The sequence below is a fragment of the Entelurus aequoreus genome, linkage group LG27, assembly GCF_033978785.1.
Source record: "Entelurus aequoreus isolate RoL-2023_Sb linkage group LG27, RoL_Eaeq_v1.1, whole genome shotgun sequence".
Classification (NCBI taxonomy): Eukaryota; Metazoa; Chordata; class Actinopteri; order Syngnathiformes; family Syngnathidae; genus Entelurus; species Entelurus aequoreus.
Window position 1 is genome coordinate 24622269 of NC_084757.1, and position 19746 is coordinate 24642014.

At 38.6% G+C, this 19746-nt stretch overlaps 1 protein-coding gene across 2 annotated transcripts in view; it reads left to right on the plus strand.

Moving 5' to 3' along the window:
* Positions 1-19746, plus strand: part of colgalt2b (collagen beta(1-O)galactosyltransferase 2b) — a 67748-nt gene that overhangs the window by 3223 nt on the left and 44779 nt on the right. Inside the window, exon 1 of one of the 2 annotated variants that reach the window (XM_062039293.1) lies at positions 16515-16610. The exons of the other annotated variant lie outside the window; for it this stretch is intronic. The gene's annotated coding sequence lies outside the window, so the exon portion shown is untranslated. Of the gene's footprint in view, positions 1-16514; positions 16611-19746 lie in introns of those variants that run through there. 2 annotated transcript variants of the gene reach the window in all.

Consider the following 19746-nt stretch of genomic DNA (forward strand, 5'->3'; position numbering starts at 1 on the left):
TAGAATGCGTTCAGTTTTTGTGTATTATTTACCGCAATCAGGGCCGGTTCTAGGTGGGCATATGAGGGGCAGTCAGAAATGTGAAGGTAGACATCAGGTGCACACGTTACTCCATCATGCTGCAACACTTTTTTTCTGTGCTTATACAGTAGTAGCATTGCCTTCTTCATAGAATGTGCTTGTTAGCTATGGTCTATGGTTGTCATCACCATTTTCCACTCTCTACGTAAAATCCCTGATACTTTAGGAAAAAGTATTAAAAAAAAGAGAACCCACCGACCCTCCTGGAAGTGACAAACTGGGAGTCAAAGGAAATCAGCCAATGTCAAATTGCCCTGTTTTGTAGGGTGTGGCGTGGCTCAGATGGTAGAGCAGCCAGGCAGGAACTTCAGGGTTCCTGGTTCGATTCCGGCTTCTGTCATCCTAGTCCCTGCCGTTCTGTCCTTGGGCAAGACACTTTACTCGCCTTTCTCCCAGTGCCACCCACACTGGTCCGGATGGTTCTTTTCCTCTTTGGTCCGGAGGACACGACGTCCACAGTTTCCGAAAACAATTTGAAATGTGGACTCGTCAGACCACACAGAACACTTTTCCACTTTGCATCAGTCCATCTTAGATGAGCTCGGGCCCAGCGAAGCCGCCGGCGTTTCTGGGTGTTGTTGATAAATGGCTTTCGCTTTGCATAGTAGAGTTTTAACTTGTGCTTACAGATGTAGCGACCAACTGTAGTTACTGACAGTGGTTTTCTGAAGTGTGCCTGAGCCCATGTGGTGATATCCTTTACACACTGATGTCGGTTTTTTACTTCACTGGTTTTGGGTTTTGTATATAAAAAAACACTATATAATTATAATTCATTTCACTTCTGTTGTTTGGTTTTGTCCTCTAGTGTCCCTAAGTATGTCACATTCTAAACTACTATTCTCTTAAAGGCCTACTGAAATGAATTTTTTTTATTTAAACGGGGATAGCAGATCTATTCTATGTGTCATACTTGATCATTTCGCGATATTGCCATATTTTTGCTGAAAGGATTTAGTATAGAACGACGACGATAAAGATTGCAACTTTTGGTATCTGATAAAAAAAAGGCTTGCCCCTACCGGAAGTAGCGTGACGTAGTCAGTTGAACATATACGCAAAGTTCCCTATTGTTTACAATGATGGCCGCATGAAGTGAGAGAGATTCGGACCGAGAAAGCGACAATTTCCCCATTAATTTGAGCGAGGATGAAAGATTTGTGGATGAGTAAAGTGCAAGTGAAGGACTAGTGGGGAGTTGAAGCTATTCAGATAGGGAAGATGCTGTGAGAGCCGGGGGTGACCTGATATTCAGCTGGGAATGACTACAACAGTAAATAAACACAAGACATATATATACTCTATTAGCCACAACACAACCAGGCTTATATTTAATATGCCACAAATTAATCCTGCATAAAAACACCTGCGTGTTTGTTACGCTAGCTCCTAGCTCCTCTGCTAGCTCCTAGCTCCATAGAACACGCCAATACAATTCAAACACCTGATCAACACACACAATCACTCAGCCCAAAAGACCGTTCACCTAACCCAAGGTTCATAAAGCTTATATATTTTTAAAAAGTTACGTACATACGCAAAAAAAAGTTGCGCACATACGGTCAAGCGATCAAATGTTTAGAAGCCAAAGCTGCATACTCACAGTAGCACGTCTGCGTCTTTGTCATCCAAATCAAAGTAATCCTGGTAAGAGTCTGTGTTGTCCCAGTTCTCTACAGGCGTCTGTGTATCGAAGTCAAAAGTCCTCCTGGTTAGAGTCTCTGTTATCCGAGTTCTTCCATCTTGACTGCATCTTCCGGGAATGTAAACAAAGAAGCGCCGGCTGTGTACTGTTGTTGCTGACTACGTTCGAAAAATACGTCCATTTCGCACCGACAACTTTCTTCTTTGCTTGCTCAGCTTCCTTCTCCATAATGCAATGAACATGATTGCAACAGATTCACGAACACAGATGTCCAGAATACTGTGGAATTATGAAATGAAAACAGAGCTTTTTCGTATTGGCTTCAATGTGGAAGGCATACCCGTGTTTGCCGGGCCACGTCACGCGCATACGTCATCCTCAGAGGCGTTTCGAACCGGAAGTTTAGCGGCAAATTTAAAATGTCACTTTATAAGTTAACCCGGCCGTATTGGCATGTGTTATAATGTTAAGATTTCATCATTGATATATAAACTATCAGACTGCGTGGTCGGTAGTAGTGGCTTTCAGTAGGCCTTTAAATCCCCCCTGCAAGCTTCACCATGACAGCCCCTATCATCAATTACTAATCTGTCAAGTCAGACACGAGTCTAGCAGTAAGTATTTTGGGTGTTTGCCAGTTTTGGAGCTCCATCATCACTTTATCTTCTTACCGCGACCTTCCTGCATAAGGAGGCTGTTTTTCCCGTCGGCGTCTCTTGACAGGGAAAGTGACAGAGATGTGAGAAAGACCTCTCATGGCGCTGTTAAAAGAATGAAGGAATGTGGGGAAACAGGGACTATGTGGGGAGGAGATGCCGAGGGCTGTTAAAATTCCAAAATATGTCGGGTGGGATACATTGTGGTGGCACACAGCACTGTTTACTATTGTTGTTCTAGGTTGCTAATATGTTGCTGAAGTCCTAGTAATGAATGGTATCAGGAAAACTAATCTTTTCCTCTGCGTGACTGCAGCCTGGCCCACACTCTGAGAGGTGGGAAAGCATTAGGTCATAAACAACAGTTTAAATGTGCTTTTATTGCATGCAAAAGTCTCAATATGGCTTCCATTTTGGTATTATGTGTCGTCAAAGCACCTGGCTGCTTTGTGTGTATTGTTTTTGCCCCATTGCATCACTCAAATGGTCTTGGATACTGTCTATTAATCTGGACACATTTATTAAACCCCATAGTTGTGCAACGTTTCATTATATTTTTACACTTTTATGTTTAATAATGTGCAATACTTGTCTCAAGCTGCCATTCTGGTGATTTCACCACGTACAAAACCCAAACCCAGTGAAGTTGGCACGTTGTGTAAATGGTAAATAAAAGCAGAATACAATGATTTGCAAATCCTTTTCAACCTATAATTAATTGAATAGACCGCAAAGACCAGATATTTAATGTTCGAACTGGAAAACGTTGTTATTTTTTGCAAATATTAGCTCATTTGGAATTTGATGCCTGCAACATGTTTCAAAAAAGACTGAGAAAGTTGAGGAATGCTCATCAAACACTTATTTGGAACATCCCACAGGCGAACAGGCTAATTGGGAACAGGTGGGTGCCATGATTGGGTATATAAGCAGTTTCCATGAAATGCTCAGTCATTCACAAACAAGGATGGGGCGAGGGTCACCACTTTGTCAACAAATGCGTGAGCAAATTGTCGAACAGTTTAAGAACAACATTTCTCAACGAGCTATTGCAAGAAATTTTGGGATTTCACCATCTACGGTCCGTAATATCAGATGTCATGAAGATAATAGAAAATGGCATAAAACAGTAAAATGACATAGAAGGAAGTCTTGTATAGTTTTGGGGCTAATCCTGCTATACAGCAATTGAGCTAACTAACTAACTAACCAACCTAGCTAGCTTTATTATCTATATGTCTGTCCAGAGTGCATCTATTTATCTATCTATCTGCTAACCAGGCAACTATTTATCATCACAGGAGTAAGTATATTCATCTATACAATATGTATCTAACTAGTTAGCATGGTAGCTAATCAACAATACAAATATAACAGTGCTAATCTAGCAGTACTAATATGGCCGATAGTAGAGATGGGATTTGTGGCTTTTTGAAGGTAGCCTGATCTTCAGTCATTCCTTTTTAAAGAGCCGTTTAAAAGATGATTATATAAGCTTTATGGCAGCCACACATGTCCATATCAATATAAAAATACAATACAATGATAACGTGTAATCAATCATAGTTATTTTTTTTAAAACAAGGCAACAATGACAAGTAGCAGTTATAAAATAAGACGTGGATTATAATAATAATAATAAATTTACATCACTGTTACTCCTTTGGTGGGAATTATTCAGAAATATATTTTTTATTTTTGTCATGTTTTAATTGTAAACATATCCCCATGCTTTAAAAGTGACACCGCTATTTTTGAATTGTTATTCACCTAAAAAATGTTGTAGCGCAAGAGTATTTATGGGGGGGAAAAATACACGAGAATAAAATGTATATAAAAAGTATAAATAAAACTAAAATAAAAATTAGGACATGGTAAAAAAGTGAATACAACAATTGTACTACACTACCTGGGGTGTGAATGTTTGAATTACTTTACAGTGGAACCTCGATTTAAGAACTTAATTGGTTCTTGAACAGCATTGGTAAATCAAAAAGTTAGTATATTGAATCAAATGTCGCCTTATGAGACAATATACATATAAATATTGGGTTCCATCGTCGACAAAAGATCATATTTTAAGTAAGGTTTGTACAATAACAAAGTGTTATGCAGTACTGTGTGCCAAACAAACATAACATGGGTGTGTTGATTTAACTATCTATTTATCCATCCATTTGCTACCGCTTGTCCAAGCCAAAACAGACAACGACAACAAGCTGTTGTCCCCTGTATGCGCTACTCTGGTAATCCATGCACACACACACAAATATCTTTCGGCGGTCTCACAAACGATCAGAAATCACAAAAATCATTAACTTTAACAACCATATTGCTACAATAATAAACATTTAAAAGGTAGTACAAATGATTCTGATTAACATTGGCGCCCCTGAACGAGAAGTAGCTTTTCTCTTCCGATGTGAAATAAGTCCGCTTTGGCAACTTTTCCCAGAAATGTCTGTTCTCCTCATCACAAAAAAAACAAACTGGAAGCCAGTGTCCTCGATCTCTTCAATTCGAGCTATCACAAAATTGCTCCCAGCGGGAGACAAAATGAATGAACGAAGCGTTCGTACACAGACGTGGTTGGCACACGGAGGCATAATAAACTGAATTTCTAAAAATGGCTCCCAAACGAACGGTCCGCAACTGCTAACCGGCTCTTATCGTTCACTTGAGAGTCGTTCAAATTGCCTGATTCGTTCAGAACGTCACACATCCAGCCGAAAGAAACATGATTTGTTGATTGACACTGTGCGAGAATAATGAGAGTAATTGAACAATGTTTATCATAGTGATTCCCAGCCTAATCAGCGTGACTCTGTAACATAAACATGCTCCATTGGAGGCCTCTTGGCTTGAGTAGCTAATATTCTTTGTTGACGTTATCTTGGCAAGTGCTTAATGAGGACAATAATCGTGTCTGACGTTATTTTAAAACGGGGGGTCAGCAGATTTAGCGCCGCCCTAGTGGCTCCCTGGATCTATTTCAGAGATGTGTGAAAATGGAAAAAGATGAAGTTTAGTTTTTAATATATTTTCTGTAGGAGGACAAACATGACACTTCCTAATTGTTAGAAACCCCACTGTTTATATTATACATGATTCTCTGATGAGAGTACTTGGCAAGCACTGTTTTGTCCTACTAATTTCAGCGATCCTTGAACTCATCGTAGTTTGTTTACATGTACAACTTTCTCCGATGCTGCCACAGAAAGACGCGTTTTATGCCACTCCTTTGTCTCATTTTGTCCACCAAACGTTTTATGCTGTGTGTGAATGCACACAAAAGTGAGCTTTGTTGATTTTATTGGTTTGCTGGAGTCCTTATCAGGCATATTTGGTCAATCCATGACTGCAAGCTAATCGATGCTAACATGCTATTTAGGCTCGCTGTATGTACATATTGCATCGTTATGCCTCGTTTGTAGGTATATTTGAGCTCATTTAATTACCTTTACTTATGTCCTTTGTGTATTTAATTTAAATTTGCATGTGTCATGACACATGATCTGTATGTAATATTGGCTGCATTTCTCATAGTTGTTTGTGTGCCACGTTGTTCCAGACCACAGCAAACGTTACCCAGCTTGCAGAGATTGTAACATATCCATTAGAAGAAGACAGCCTGCCGTTTCCTTAAACTTGGACACACACATCTATACCTTTTTGGCCATTCTGAGCCAGTAATTTCCAGAAGACCATCCTAGTCACGTCTGTTGTGTCCTTGGGCAAGACACTTCACCCTTTGCCCCTGATGGCTGCTGGTTAGCGCCTTGCATGGCACCTCCCTCCATCAGTGTGTGAATGGGTGAATGTGGAAATACTGTCAAAGCGCTTTGAGTACCTTGAAGGTAGAAAAGCGCTATACAAGTATAACCCATTTATCATTTATTATAAGTTATCTCATCCTGTGAGATGTGTAGAATAAAAATTTAAAGACAACATTTCTGTCCAACGAAGATTTGCGTCAGCCTTTGATAGTAGGCTAATATAGCTAATATAGACACCTACATCATGTGTTGCCTTCATTATAACACTTATATAAGGCTTTTAATTTTTTGCAGCTCCAGACAGGTTTTTTTTTTGTATTTTTGGTCCAATATGGCTCTTTAAACATTTTCAGGTTGCCGACCCCTGGTTTATAAAGTAAACTGAGTGAGGTCATAAAGCAATAAGAATGCTCAGTTGCATGGTTCAGTGTATCAGTATATTATATGAGGCATAAATGATATGGATGATACATATATCTCCAAAAAAACAAAAAAAGGAACGTGATCCAAAAGTCTTGGCGCAGATTGACACTTTGTAGTTTTTTGCAGAAGCAGATGCTCCAATCCTTTATTGAAAAACGGATTTGCACACAGAAAAATCATTGCATATGGAACACTCCCTGGGTATGAAAACAATAGTTTACTTTTTACAGACTTACACAACCAACAAACATGCTAGCCACATGTTTGAAGTCAGAATAAAACTGTGTTCCCACTTTTATCTGTCTAAATTCCAGCATCAAAGCTGGATTTCATTTTGATCCAGCATTGTCTCTTATCCGTGTCGGGTTAGCCTCAGACTAAAGTACATGGTGGACAAACAAGTTTGCACCAGTAAGACGTCAACTAAAAAAGTGCTTACATGCAGTGTTCTCGCCTGTGGAAATTGTTCTATAGCATGGGTGTCAAACTCTGGCCGTGTAATTTAATTTGGCCCTTGAGGCAATATCAAATTAACATTAGAGCTGGCCCGCCGGTATTACACAGCTGCACCGCCGCTGTAACACCGCATTCACCGCCAATACTCATACTTGCCAACCCTCCCGATTTTCCCGGGAGACTCCCGAATTTCAGTGCCCCTCTCAAAAATCTCCCGGGGCAACCATTCTCCCGAACATCAATATTGGGGGCGTGCTTTAAAGGCACTGCCTTTAGCGTCCTCTACAACATGTCGTCACGTCCGCTTTTCCTCCATACAAACAGCGTGCCGACCCAGTCACATAATATACGCGGTTTCCACACGCACTTAAGTGAATGCAAGCCATACTTGATCAACAGCCATACAGGTCACACTGAGGGTGCACGTATAAACAACTTTAACACTGTTACAAATATGCGCCACACTGTGAACCCACACCAGACAATGAATGACAAACACATTTCGGGAGAACATCCGCACCGTAACACAACATAAACACAACAGAACAAATACCCAGAACCCTTTGCAGCACTAACTCTTCCGGGACACTACAAGGTGTGTGTGTGTGTGTGGGGGGGGGTTTGGTGGTAGCGGGGGTGTGCTTTGTAGCGTCCTGAAAGAGTTAGTGCTGCAAAGGGTTCTGGGTATTTGTTCTGTTGTGTTTATGTTGTGTTACGGTGCGGATGTTCTCCCGAAATGTGTTTATATTTCTTATTTTGTGTGGATTCACAGTGTGGCGTATATTTCTAACAGTGTTAAAGTTTTTTTTATACGGACACCCTCAGTGTAACCTGTATCGCTGTTGATCAAGTATGCATTGCATTAATGTGGATGTTCGTACAGATGCCGCACACATCTTGTAACTGGGCCAGCACATTGTTAGAATGGATGAAAAGCGGACGTTAAAGGCAGTGCCTTTAAGGTACGCCCCCAAAACTGATGAACAACTTCGTTGGATAATGAAGGTTGCCTCAGCTCAAAGCCTGAGCCCCGACATCAATGAACTAGTACCCAAGAAAAGATGCCAGGTATCTGGCTTGGGCACATCAGATTAGATCAGTGTGTTGCAAACTGAGCAGTTTAAAGTCCTGAATGGTTGGTTTATTCATTGTTATTTAATTTTCAAATTTATTAGCCTGTGGAAAAAGTTAATGTTGATATTTACCTCAGAAGGCTGCAAATAGAAAAGAGGCATTCAATTTTTTAGTTAAATTTTATTTAATATACCATTGATGTTTTTTCGTTTGTTTTTTGAAAGTTGATTTTGCACTATTAAGTTATGAGCGTTGCTTGTTCAATATTCAGTGTTAAAGCAAATCAGTGTGGCAAACTGAGCAATAATTAAAGGCCTACTGAAAGCCACTACTACCGACCACGCAGTCTGATAGTTTATATATCAATGATGAAATCTTAACATTGCAACACATGCCAATACGGCCGGGTTAACTTATAAAGTGCAATTTTAAATTTCCCGCCACACTTCCGGTTGAAAACGTCTAGATATGATGACGTATGCGCGTGACGTAAACGGTTGATAGAAATATTGGTACCCCATTGAATACAATACAAAAAAGCTCTTTTTTCATTTAAAAATTCCACAGTATTCTGGACATCTGTGTTGGTGAATCTTTTGCAATTTGTTTAATGAACAATGAAGACGGCAAAGAAGAAAGCTGTAGGTGGGATCGGTGTATTAGCGGGGGACTACAGCAACCCAGCCAGGAGGACAGAGATGGATAGCAGGCGCGTTAGCCGGCGAACTCACCTTAACTTCCTCCGTCTCGCCGACCGCATCTGTGATCGGGTGAAGTCCTTCGTTGCACCGTCGATCGCTGGAACGCAGGTGAGCACGGGTGTTGATGAGCAGATGAGGGCTGGCTAGCGTAGGTGGATAGCTAATGTTTTTAGCATAGCTCTGTGAGGTCCGGTTGCTAAGTTAGCTTCAATGGCGTCGTTAGCAACAGCATTGTTAACCTTCGCCAGGCTGGAAAGCATTAACCGTGTAGTTACCTGTCCATGGCTTAATAGTATTGTTGATCTTCTGTCTATCCTTCCAGTCAGGGATTTATTTATTTTGTTTCTATATGCAGTTAAGCACGATGCTATCACGTTAGCTCCGTTAGCTCCGTAGCTAAAGTGTTTCGCCGATGTATTGTCGTGGAGATAAAAGTCACTGTGAATGTCCATTTCGCGTTCTCGACTCTCATTTTCAAGAGGATATAGTATCCGAGGTGGTTTAAAATACAAATCCGTGATCCACAATAGAAAAAGGAGAGAGTGTGGAATCCAGTGAGCCAGCTTGTACCTAAGTTACGGTCAGAGCGAAAAAAGATATGTCTTGCACTGCATTCTAGTCCTTCACTCTAACATTCCTCATCCACAAATCTTTCATCCTCGCTCAAATTAATGGGGTAATCGTCGCTTTCTCGGTCCGAATCGCTCTAGCTGCATTGTAAACAATAGGAAAATGTGAGGAGCCTGTCAACTGACTACGTCACGCTACTTCCGGTAGGGGAAAGCCTTTTTTTTTATCAGATACCAAAAGTTGCGATCTTTATCGTCGTTGTTCTATACTAAATCCTTTCAGCAAAAATATGGCAATATCGCGAAATGATCAAGTATGACACATAGAATGGATCTGCTATCCCCGTTTAAATAAAAAAAATTCATTTCAGTAGGCCTTTAAGGTTTTATTCATGCACTTTCTCTTGCTACTTCAAGGCTTGAATGTTTGATTCATTCATTATTTTATTTTCAAATTTATTAGCCTGTGGAAAAAGTTAATGTTGATATTTACCTCAGAAGGCTTCAAATGGAAACGAGGCATTACATTTTTATTTAAATTGTATTTGATATGCCATTGATATTTTTTAAATTATTATTATTATTATTTGAAACTCGATTTTGCGTGTCACTATAAAGTTATATAAGCCTTGCTTGTTCAATATTCAATGCAAAACTTGTTTGGGTCCCTATTAAAAGGTTAATTTGTTCAACCTTGGCCCGCGGCTTTGTTCAATTTTAAATTTTGGCCCACTCTGTATTTGAGTTTGACACCCCTGATCTAAAAGCACTAAAATGGCAGAGCTGCCAGAGTCAGACATTAAAAGCAAATCATTAAAAACCTTTAAAAGTGCAGATTCAGTCCTGTGCAAAGCTTTGTATCCAGACTGAAATGGATCTAAAGTGATATTTTCATGCAGTCTTCTCGCCTGTGGAAATTGTTCTATAGGGATAGATAGCCCAGATAGGGAAACAAGTTGTTTGAAAAAGGCAGAGAAAGGTTGCTCCTGGGTTAAGGCGGTCACTCGGTGAGTGGAGCACAGTCACTTTTGCAGTGACAACTTTTTCAACTGGCTAGCTTGGCACCATCCCCTGCAGGTGTGTTAATGTAAGCGAGGGTCTTATAAAAATGTTTGCCGACGTTGTGAAATCCTAACAAGAAGGAAGACCGCTTTTTTTTCGGGAGTCACTTTAATAACATACAGCTTTGTCTTAGGGATGTAACGATAAACGGTATTAGTGATAACCGCGGCAAAACTCCAGACGGTTACTATTACCGTTTTAAATGAAAATGGTCAAAAAAAAAACGTAATGATAACTGCACTTTGATAAACTCGCGGACTGCCTAGCGCCAGCTCGCTACCTTAAAAGTTAACTGCACTTTTTTTGTGGAATTTTATCATTTACAATCATTATGAGAGACATGACGATAGATTTTTTTTTTAATGCATTCTAAATCGCGTACCCAGATGTAAAACATCTTTTGCACAATCAGCCTTTTCATGTAAAGCGATAAAGGAATGGAAAGACCTCACAACAAACATGAAAAGTCTAACAGATTACTCTTCATTCACAACTTAAGTTTAAAAAGTGGCTTTTGAGCAATCAAAGCTGCTCACACGGTCACTAAGGTGGGCACTATGATTGACACATCAACTTAATGTGTGTTATATTTATCCATGAGAGCATTTTGTTGTAAGCTGTGAGGTGTGTCTGTTAAAATCATGGTTGTTTTTACAAAAGAAGAGCATGTATTGTCTTTGTGTGATGATGTAAATGAGGTGTGGTTGTAATGTATAATACGTATGTGTCAATGAAAGGGCATTTTATGACTTTTCTTAATTTGATTACATGCTATAGTATGATTTTATTGTCATAATTTTATTGCATGATTTTTGTATCCCTTTAATTTAGGTAGCCGGGGACTACAGATGGAAATGAGCTATTTAGCTATAATCTGGTGCAGAACATATCTGTCTTTGAGCTTAATGTTTCTGTGCATTGTCCCTTCAAATAAAGACTAAACTAAATATTAAATAATTGCAATCAAGAGTCCGCTTACAATGGAGCCTACGGGAGACGCTCAATTCTGCCTCTAAAGCCCTTGAAAAAAACATCCAAACACCTTCATTAGGGTTCTATATACATGATGTAAGTATATATGTCATGTAGTAACAGGCACATTTATAATAACATAATAATAATTATGTATTTTGATAATTTTAAGCATACGCGGCACATTAATTTTTCCGAAAAGCATCACGTTTGCTTTTTTTTTCTACATCACTGATTATTACTCACTGCAGACTTCATGAGAGGCAACAAACACAATAAAACATCACTTACTGTGCGAGGTCTGCTGTGATTAGGATGCCGACTGCTAGGATGTTCATATATTGCCATTTAGATGAAGAATGTCTCATAATCATCGCAAAGAAACGGAGTGAGGGGACGGGGGCCGAGCACAAATACACTAAATAGAGTCCAATCACAAAATACTGTATTTTCCGGACAATAGAGCGCACTGCAATAAAAGCCGCACCCACTCAATTTGATTTTTTTCCCAATATATTAGCCGCACCAGATTATTAGCCGCAGATATATACGTTGAAAAATGAGTGATTTACTCAGAAATATTCTGTGAGTGTTTTATTTACATATTTTAATTGTTTCCAAATATTGTCTGTAACAAGCAGTAAAACGGCTGATCAAACAAAGCAGAAGTCATTTGAGACACTTGTGATTTAGGGCTATATAAATAAACATTGATTGATTGATTGATTGATCATCATGGACCCACCAGCTCGCTCTCCAATCAGCTAAACAGACTCAATAATTCCACGGAGATGTCTTGGTGAATATGAAACTAAACAATACAAAAATAATGTTATTGTAAGTTAATAATACTAACAAAGACCCCCATAAACCTGTTAGCATATTAGCTAATGTTAAAGACACTAGCTTCATTACATTACGATAGCACGTACAAATATGCATGAAAACACTCCTACAGATATCACACTAGGGACGGTTTAGTAAGTAAGAATTTTTTTAGTTATATTGTAAAACATTGCTTGGAGTGATGAATGAAGAATCCATACGAGTAGAAACGCTATGGACGATTAGAAAACCGAATGGCAATTGTACTTACGGTTCATAGTTCAGTTTAAACAGAAGCGCAATGCAGCGCCTGCAATGAGCGGACTCGTCCAAAAGATGGCGCCATAGCACAAACAATAACACACCTGTTCTGTGTATTTGCTTTGTTGTTTTTTTGTACGCTATTTGCAAAATTCCCATCAGCGAAGAACAATCCATAAATTAGCCACACCGTTTTATAAACTGCTGCATTCAAAGCCTAGTAAAAAAAGTAGCAGGGTATAGTCCGGAAATTATGGTAAACAAAATTATCAGATGATTTGAATCAAAGCTCTAACACAACAAACTTTACTAAAAGAAAACACAAGGCGACAATAGCCCTTTAGTTCCTAACACCCCAGCATTCAGTGGCAAAAAGACAGACCGGCCGACTCCCCCTCGCACCGCTTGTTAGACCAGTGTTTTTCAACCTTTTTTGAGCCGAGGCACATTTTTTGCGTTGGAAAAATCCGGAGGCACACCACCAGCAGACATCATTAAAAAACGAAACTCAGTTGACAGTAAAAAGTCGTCGCAATTGTTGGATATGACTTTAAACCATAACCAAGCATGCATCGATATAGCTCTTGTCTCAAAGTAGGTGTACTGTTTATTCACCAGCACCTGTGGAGTCACACCTTGTGGGCGTTTTAAGATGTTTCAGCTGTATTTTCAGGATTTGAAGGTTGGATCCCTCTTAAAAAAGTGTTATACCTAGATATGCTGTACTTTTGCAGGGATGGGCATAATAACTGCGGAAGTCATTGTAAGATTTATCACTGTTTTCGATGTGCACTACTTGGTTGTAGTCTTAACTACTTGGTTGTAGTCTTAACAAGTTTGCAATATCCAGAAGAAAAGTAAAATAAGTAACATTATTATGGGCAATGTATGCCAATGATACAGTATATTGAAGAAGGAAGTGCCGTCCTGATTCGGTATTGATATCGAATATCGGTCCAGTATTAGCAAAATCGGGTTTTATCGGCTTGCATCTAAAATCTCTAACATACCGCATTTTTCGGAGTATAAGTCGCACCGGCCGAAAATGCATAATAAAGAAGGAAAAAAGCATATATAAGTCGCATTTGTTACTTTAAAAACTGGCATCTCAGTCACCAGAATTTTACAGTAAAAGCAGTGTTTTTTTTTTGCAGCATATAAAAAAGTTGAATAAATGGAGTTTTTTGCTGTTTTCCTGTGTGTAGTGTTTTAGTTCTTGTCTTGCGCTCCTGTTTTGTTAGCTTTTTCTCTTTTTTTGGTATTTTCCTGCAGCAGTTTCATGTCTTCCTTTGAGCGATATTCCCCGCATCTGCTTTGTTTTAGCAATCAACAAGATTTTAGTTGTTTTTATCCTTCTTTGTGGGGACATTGTTGATTGTCATGTCATGTTCGGATGTACTTTGTGGACGCCGTCTTTGCTCCACAGTAAGTCTTTGCTGTCGTCCAGCATTCTGTTTTTGTTTACTTTGCAGCCAGTTCAGTTTTAGTTTCGTTCTGCATAGCCTTCCCTAAGCTTCAATGACTTTTCTTAGGGGCACTCACCTTTTATTTATTTTTGGTTTAAGCATTAGATACCTTTTTACCTGCACACTGCCTCCCGCTGTTTCCGACATCTACAAAGCAATTAGCTACCGGCTGCCACCTACTGATATGGAAGAGTATTACACGGTTACTCTGCCGAGCTCTAGACAGCACGGACCACTCAACAACAACACATCATTTGCAGACTATAATTACTGGTTTGCAAAAAATATTTTTAACCCAAATAGGTGAAATTTGATAATCTCCCACGGCACACTAGTTGGAAAACACTGTGTTAGACCATATACTTTGGTACATTAACATATGGTGTCACTTTTCAATACTAACATAGAAACCCATCGCCTAGGATACATTACGACCGACATTCTTTGCCTACAGTGTTCATTGTCCTCAGAAATAAATTCCATTTGTGCCTCTTGACAAATTCGACCCCTGTACTGAATCTTTGAGGTGGTCAGTCCAATCATTGCCTTCTGGTGTGTCTAATTGGAAGCATAAGGGCCTAAACCAGGGGTGTCCAAACTTTTTCCACTGAGGGCCGCACACTGAAAAATCAAAGCAAGCGGGGGCCATTTTGATATTTTTTATTTCAAAAGCCAATATAATATATGTATAAAAAATATACATTTAGGTCTCCACTCAGGCAAAGGGTTTTGGTCAAAAAAATATAAAAAAAATTGCTGCTATTTAGTATTATTACTATTATTATTATTATTCAAGGTTTAAATCTCTAGATCAACATTAGGTCTATCTGTCAATATAACGTTGTTAAAGATTTAAGTTGTGTGCTCTTTTTGTCCAAACAAATCCTGTTTTTTATGGAAAAAACACAAAATATGCAATATTTTCACCCAATAAAAATTTGAAGTGGAATATTTGAGATTATATAATAATTGGAGCCTTAAAAAGATCAATAACTCATAACAACATTGATTTTAATTAATTATTCTTTTTTGAGCAAACAAAATTCCCACTAAAATGATTGGGGATCCAAGAGGGTCCTACTCATTAAAGTGTTAAAAAATAAAAAATTTTTTTTATTTATTTTCAACACAATGATCGCGAGAACAAGTTCAGATTAATCAATTATAAGTTTTATAGTTGTTTATGTTTTTTTTTGTTCGTTCTAGGCCCTTCTTTAAAAAACTAAAAAAAAAAAAAGCTTAGTTTTTTCTATGGCAAACACAAAATATGCAACATTTTACCCCAAAAATATCTCAAATTGGAATATTTAATGTGATGTAATTGGAGCCTTGAATAGGTCAATAATTCATAATGACATTGATTTTGATTCATTATTATTTTTTAAAGAAAGAAACAGCCTGCATGGCAGCTTTGTGTTATTAGAGTCAACATTGCAACATTTTATTGTTACGTTTGCTCTTTTATACCACTTTTTATGTTTTGTTTAGTTTTTTATCGTATTTTTAGAATGTGTCATAGGGCCGTTAAAAAATTACCCCGGGGCCGCACTTTGGACACCCCTGGCCTAAACGATTGGCCTCACTCTATTGAGTTCAAACTGTCATACATAATACATGTTTTATAGTGAATATTCATTTATTGCTTGTGTTCGTTGAAAAATACATGAGCAGGGGACCTTCAAAAAAATAATCGCATTATCGGGGTTGGCGTGGCGCGGTTGGGAGAGTGGCCGTGCCAGCAACCTGAGGGTTCCTGGTTCAATCCCCACCTTCTACCAACCTCGTCACGTTCGTTGTGTCATTGAACAAGACACTTCACCCTTGCTCCTGATGGGTCGTGATTAGGGCCTTGCATGGCAACTCCTGCCATCAGTGTGTGAATGTGTGTGTGAATGGGTGAATGTGGAAATAGTGTCAAAGTACGCTATACAAGTATAACCCATTATAAATTGCAGTATGTCATAAAAAAATAGAGCTATGAGATTATTTTCCTAGATTGTTCCAGTTCCAGGGTCAAACTGTCCACGTTATAAGAACCTTTGTCAAGTGTAAAAGCAAGTATCATTGTACCTTGAAAAGTGTCAAAATAAACCAAACACTATTGATACCAAGAAGTAACTGAAAATCACCTCTACGAACATCATTTTTTCCACGTCTGGAGAGAATCAGACGACATTGACAGCCGATTCCTATTTACAAAGCAGATGTGTAATGATTTGGCTAATGGCTTAAAATGTTCCTTTTGTTTCATTCATGCCAGGTGTGTTGCCTCCAGACACACCAGACAGAGAAAGAGGCTCCACTTGTGCGAAATGTTGGCTAGTTTTTTTTGTCATGTGTGACATTTTGTCAACACGTGGCTGGGGATATGTGTAATTATCTATTACATCACAGTCTTAGTCCGTACAGTTGCTTGTTTACTGTGTGCATGTGCGTTAGGATGCAGTTGCACAAGTACACACCCAGTACTGCTCCTCTGGCAGCCGTGTCTGGTTTCCATTCCGGTTTTTTTGTAGTGAGTTAATCCGGGCTCAGAGCGGACCAGAACTTGTGCAGAGTAACTGCCCTGAAGCTGCCAGCACCTGTGGAGTCACACCTTGTGGGCGTTTTAAGATGTTTCAGCTGTATTTTCAGGATTTGAAGGTTGGATCCCTCTTAAAAAAAGTGTTATACCTAGATATGCTGTACTTTTGCAGGGATGGGCATAATAACTGCGGAAGTAATTGTAAGATTTATCACTGTTTTCAATGTGCACTACTTGGTTGTAGTCTTAACTATTTGGTTGTAGTCTTAACTACTTGGTTGTAGTTTTAACAAGTTTGCAATATCAAGAAGAAAAGTAAAATAAGTAACATTATTATGGGCAATGTATGCCAATGATACAGTATATTGAAGAAGGAAGTGCCGTCCTGATTCGGTATTGATATCGAATATCGGTCCAGTATTAGCAAAATCGGGTTTTATCGGCTTGCATCTAAAATCTCTAACATACCGCATTTTTCGGAGTATAAGTCGCTCCGGAGTATAAGTCGCACCGGCCGAAAATGCATAATAAAGAAGGAAAAAAACATATAAGTCGCATTTTTTACTTTAAAAACTGGCATCTCAGTCACCAGAATTTTACAGTAAAAGCAGTGGTTTTTTTTCAGCATATAAAAAAGTTGAATAAATAGAATGGAATGGAGATACAATACCACTGTTTTTAGTGGTAAAATTCCAGCAACAGAGCTGACAGTTTGTTTGTTTTTTACCGTAAAATCTTGTTTTAATGTGTTTTTGTGTGTTTTTTAATGTCTTAGTGTCTTACTGTATATGGAAAAAAAATAGTACCAAAATTGATTTTACGGTAAAAAAAACTCAAAACTAAAAAATCTATTGTCAATTTTACAGTCCACAATTTGATTGATAATTTGTTTTGAAATCATAAGTCAAGCAGATATTTAAGTACAGTATATCATTATTTTAACAAAAAATATTTTTGGAATACATAATATAATATTTTGATTTTGATTAAAAAAAAAAGTTTTTTAAAGATATGCAATTTCATGCAGTACATGATTTTTAATGTCAAAAGGGAAGGAACAAATATATTTAGTAAGAATAGATTAAGCAGTTTATTAACGCATATTATTTCCAGGCTTTCGTGGACCACATAAAATAATGTTCCGGGCCAGATTTGGCCCCCGGGCTATGTTATAAATCATGTCTATCACCTGGACAGTAGAAGGATGTGGACATGAACCAAGAAGTTGGTCAACTTTGACATCCAATTTAGACCCTGGAGATGGCAAGAAAGACACATTTGTGCCGCCTTTTTTAATGTGATTATTATGATTAATTCTTCATCTAAACGAAAAGATATGAACATTCCATCAGTCGACTCGGCCAGTATAAGTCGCATTTTTTGGGGAAATGTATTTGATAAAACCCAACACCAAGAATAGACATTTGAAAGGCAATTTAAAATAAATAAAGAATAGTGAACAACAGGCTGAATAAGTGTACGTTATATGACGCATAAATAACCAACTGAGAACGTGCCTGGTATGTTAACGTAACATATTATGGTAAGAGTCATTCAAATAACTATAACATATAGAACATGCTATACGTTTACCAAACAGTCTGTCACTCCTAATCGCTAAATCCCATGAAATCTTATACGTCTAGTCTCTTACGTGAATGAGCTAAATAATATTATTTGATATTTTACGGTAATGTGTTAATAATTTCACACATAAGTCGCTCCTGAGTATAAGTCGCACCCCCGGCCAAACTATGCAAAAAACTGTGACTTATAGTCCGAAAAATACGGTACTTGTGCAAAGTTGAACAGCCAGTTAACAATGAAACGTCTTTAAATAAGCACACAAGGTTGGTCTTTTCATGTGTTTTAGTGAAGTATTTTATAAAAGTAAACATGGTAGGCCAGGCCTGGGCAATTATTTTGACTCGGTGGCCAAAAATGTGTCTTGGGGCCGGTTTATCTATTATAATACAAAACCTCACAATAATGTCTGATTGAATGCTTAAAACGTTATGACAGACCTGCCTTAGAAAACGGAATTAATTATTTATTTTTTTTACTGAATGAGACACCCAGAATAAATAATGTGGGATTTACAATACGAATACTATGATCGATAAAGCACTGAATATTGACAACATATGAACATCCCACCCCCTCTCGATCGACATATTTTGCATATCAAGCGAAATGCAACAAACACAGCGAAATATGAACGCGAAGGGTAAAAAAAAAAAACCCACCTACGATCTGATATATCTGATATATCACTAAGCTTTAGAACTTTGTCGTAAAAATCTCCTTCCGCGTCTGTCCCTGACACCCGCATTTCAGGCTGGCCACTCTGGAAACGCTCTGTGGAGCCTCGTCTGAGCTGCTGTGACTTAGATTACCATAGTAACTAGTACAGTGGTTCTTAACCTTGTTGGAGGTACCGAACTCCACCAGTTTCATATGCGCATTCACCGAACCCTTCTTTAGTGAAAAAATAAATAAAATAATTTTTTTTCAAATTCCAGACAAAGTTAGATGTTTTTTTTTACTGGTGCACAAAATGAACCGTGCATGAACATCACCTTGTTCAAAGAACAAAACCAACACAGTGCATGAACTCACAACAAATTACACACCTGCAAATCAGATGGAAAATTAGAGGGAACATTGTTTGGGGGTATCCACAATACGCCGATAGGGAGAAGTTTTTTGTGTCTTGACCTCCGCGGTGGAGGCTCCACCGAACCCCCGAGGCCGACTCACCGAACCCCTAGGGTTCGATCGAACCCAGGTTAAGAACCACTGAACTAGTATATCATGCAAAAGCGCAGATTCCAACCATTGAAATACTTTGTATAGTTGAAAACATCACTGCACATCATGATGGCAGCTACAGTTTCCATCTTAAAAATGATTTGGGAATGTCCGGCGGGCCAGATTGAAAAGCTTAACGGGCCGCGTGCCTTAATTTGCCCAGGTCTTTGGTAGGCTATAGGCTACTAAAAGCTAGCAGCTACACGGCAGCTAAGCACACAATAGCACACAAGTTAGACATACGCGGTGATACATGTCCTTAATTGACCCATATTGCAGTCTAAAACATGGCGTGTCAATAAAACAATAGTTATAGTTACCATATTTTCCGGACCATAGGATTATTAGCGCACTGCTGATGAAAGGTCTATTTTTTAAAAATCTTTTTTCATATATTAGGCGCACCGGATTATAAGGCGCATTAAAGGAGTCATATTATTATTA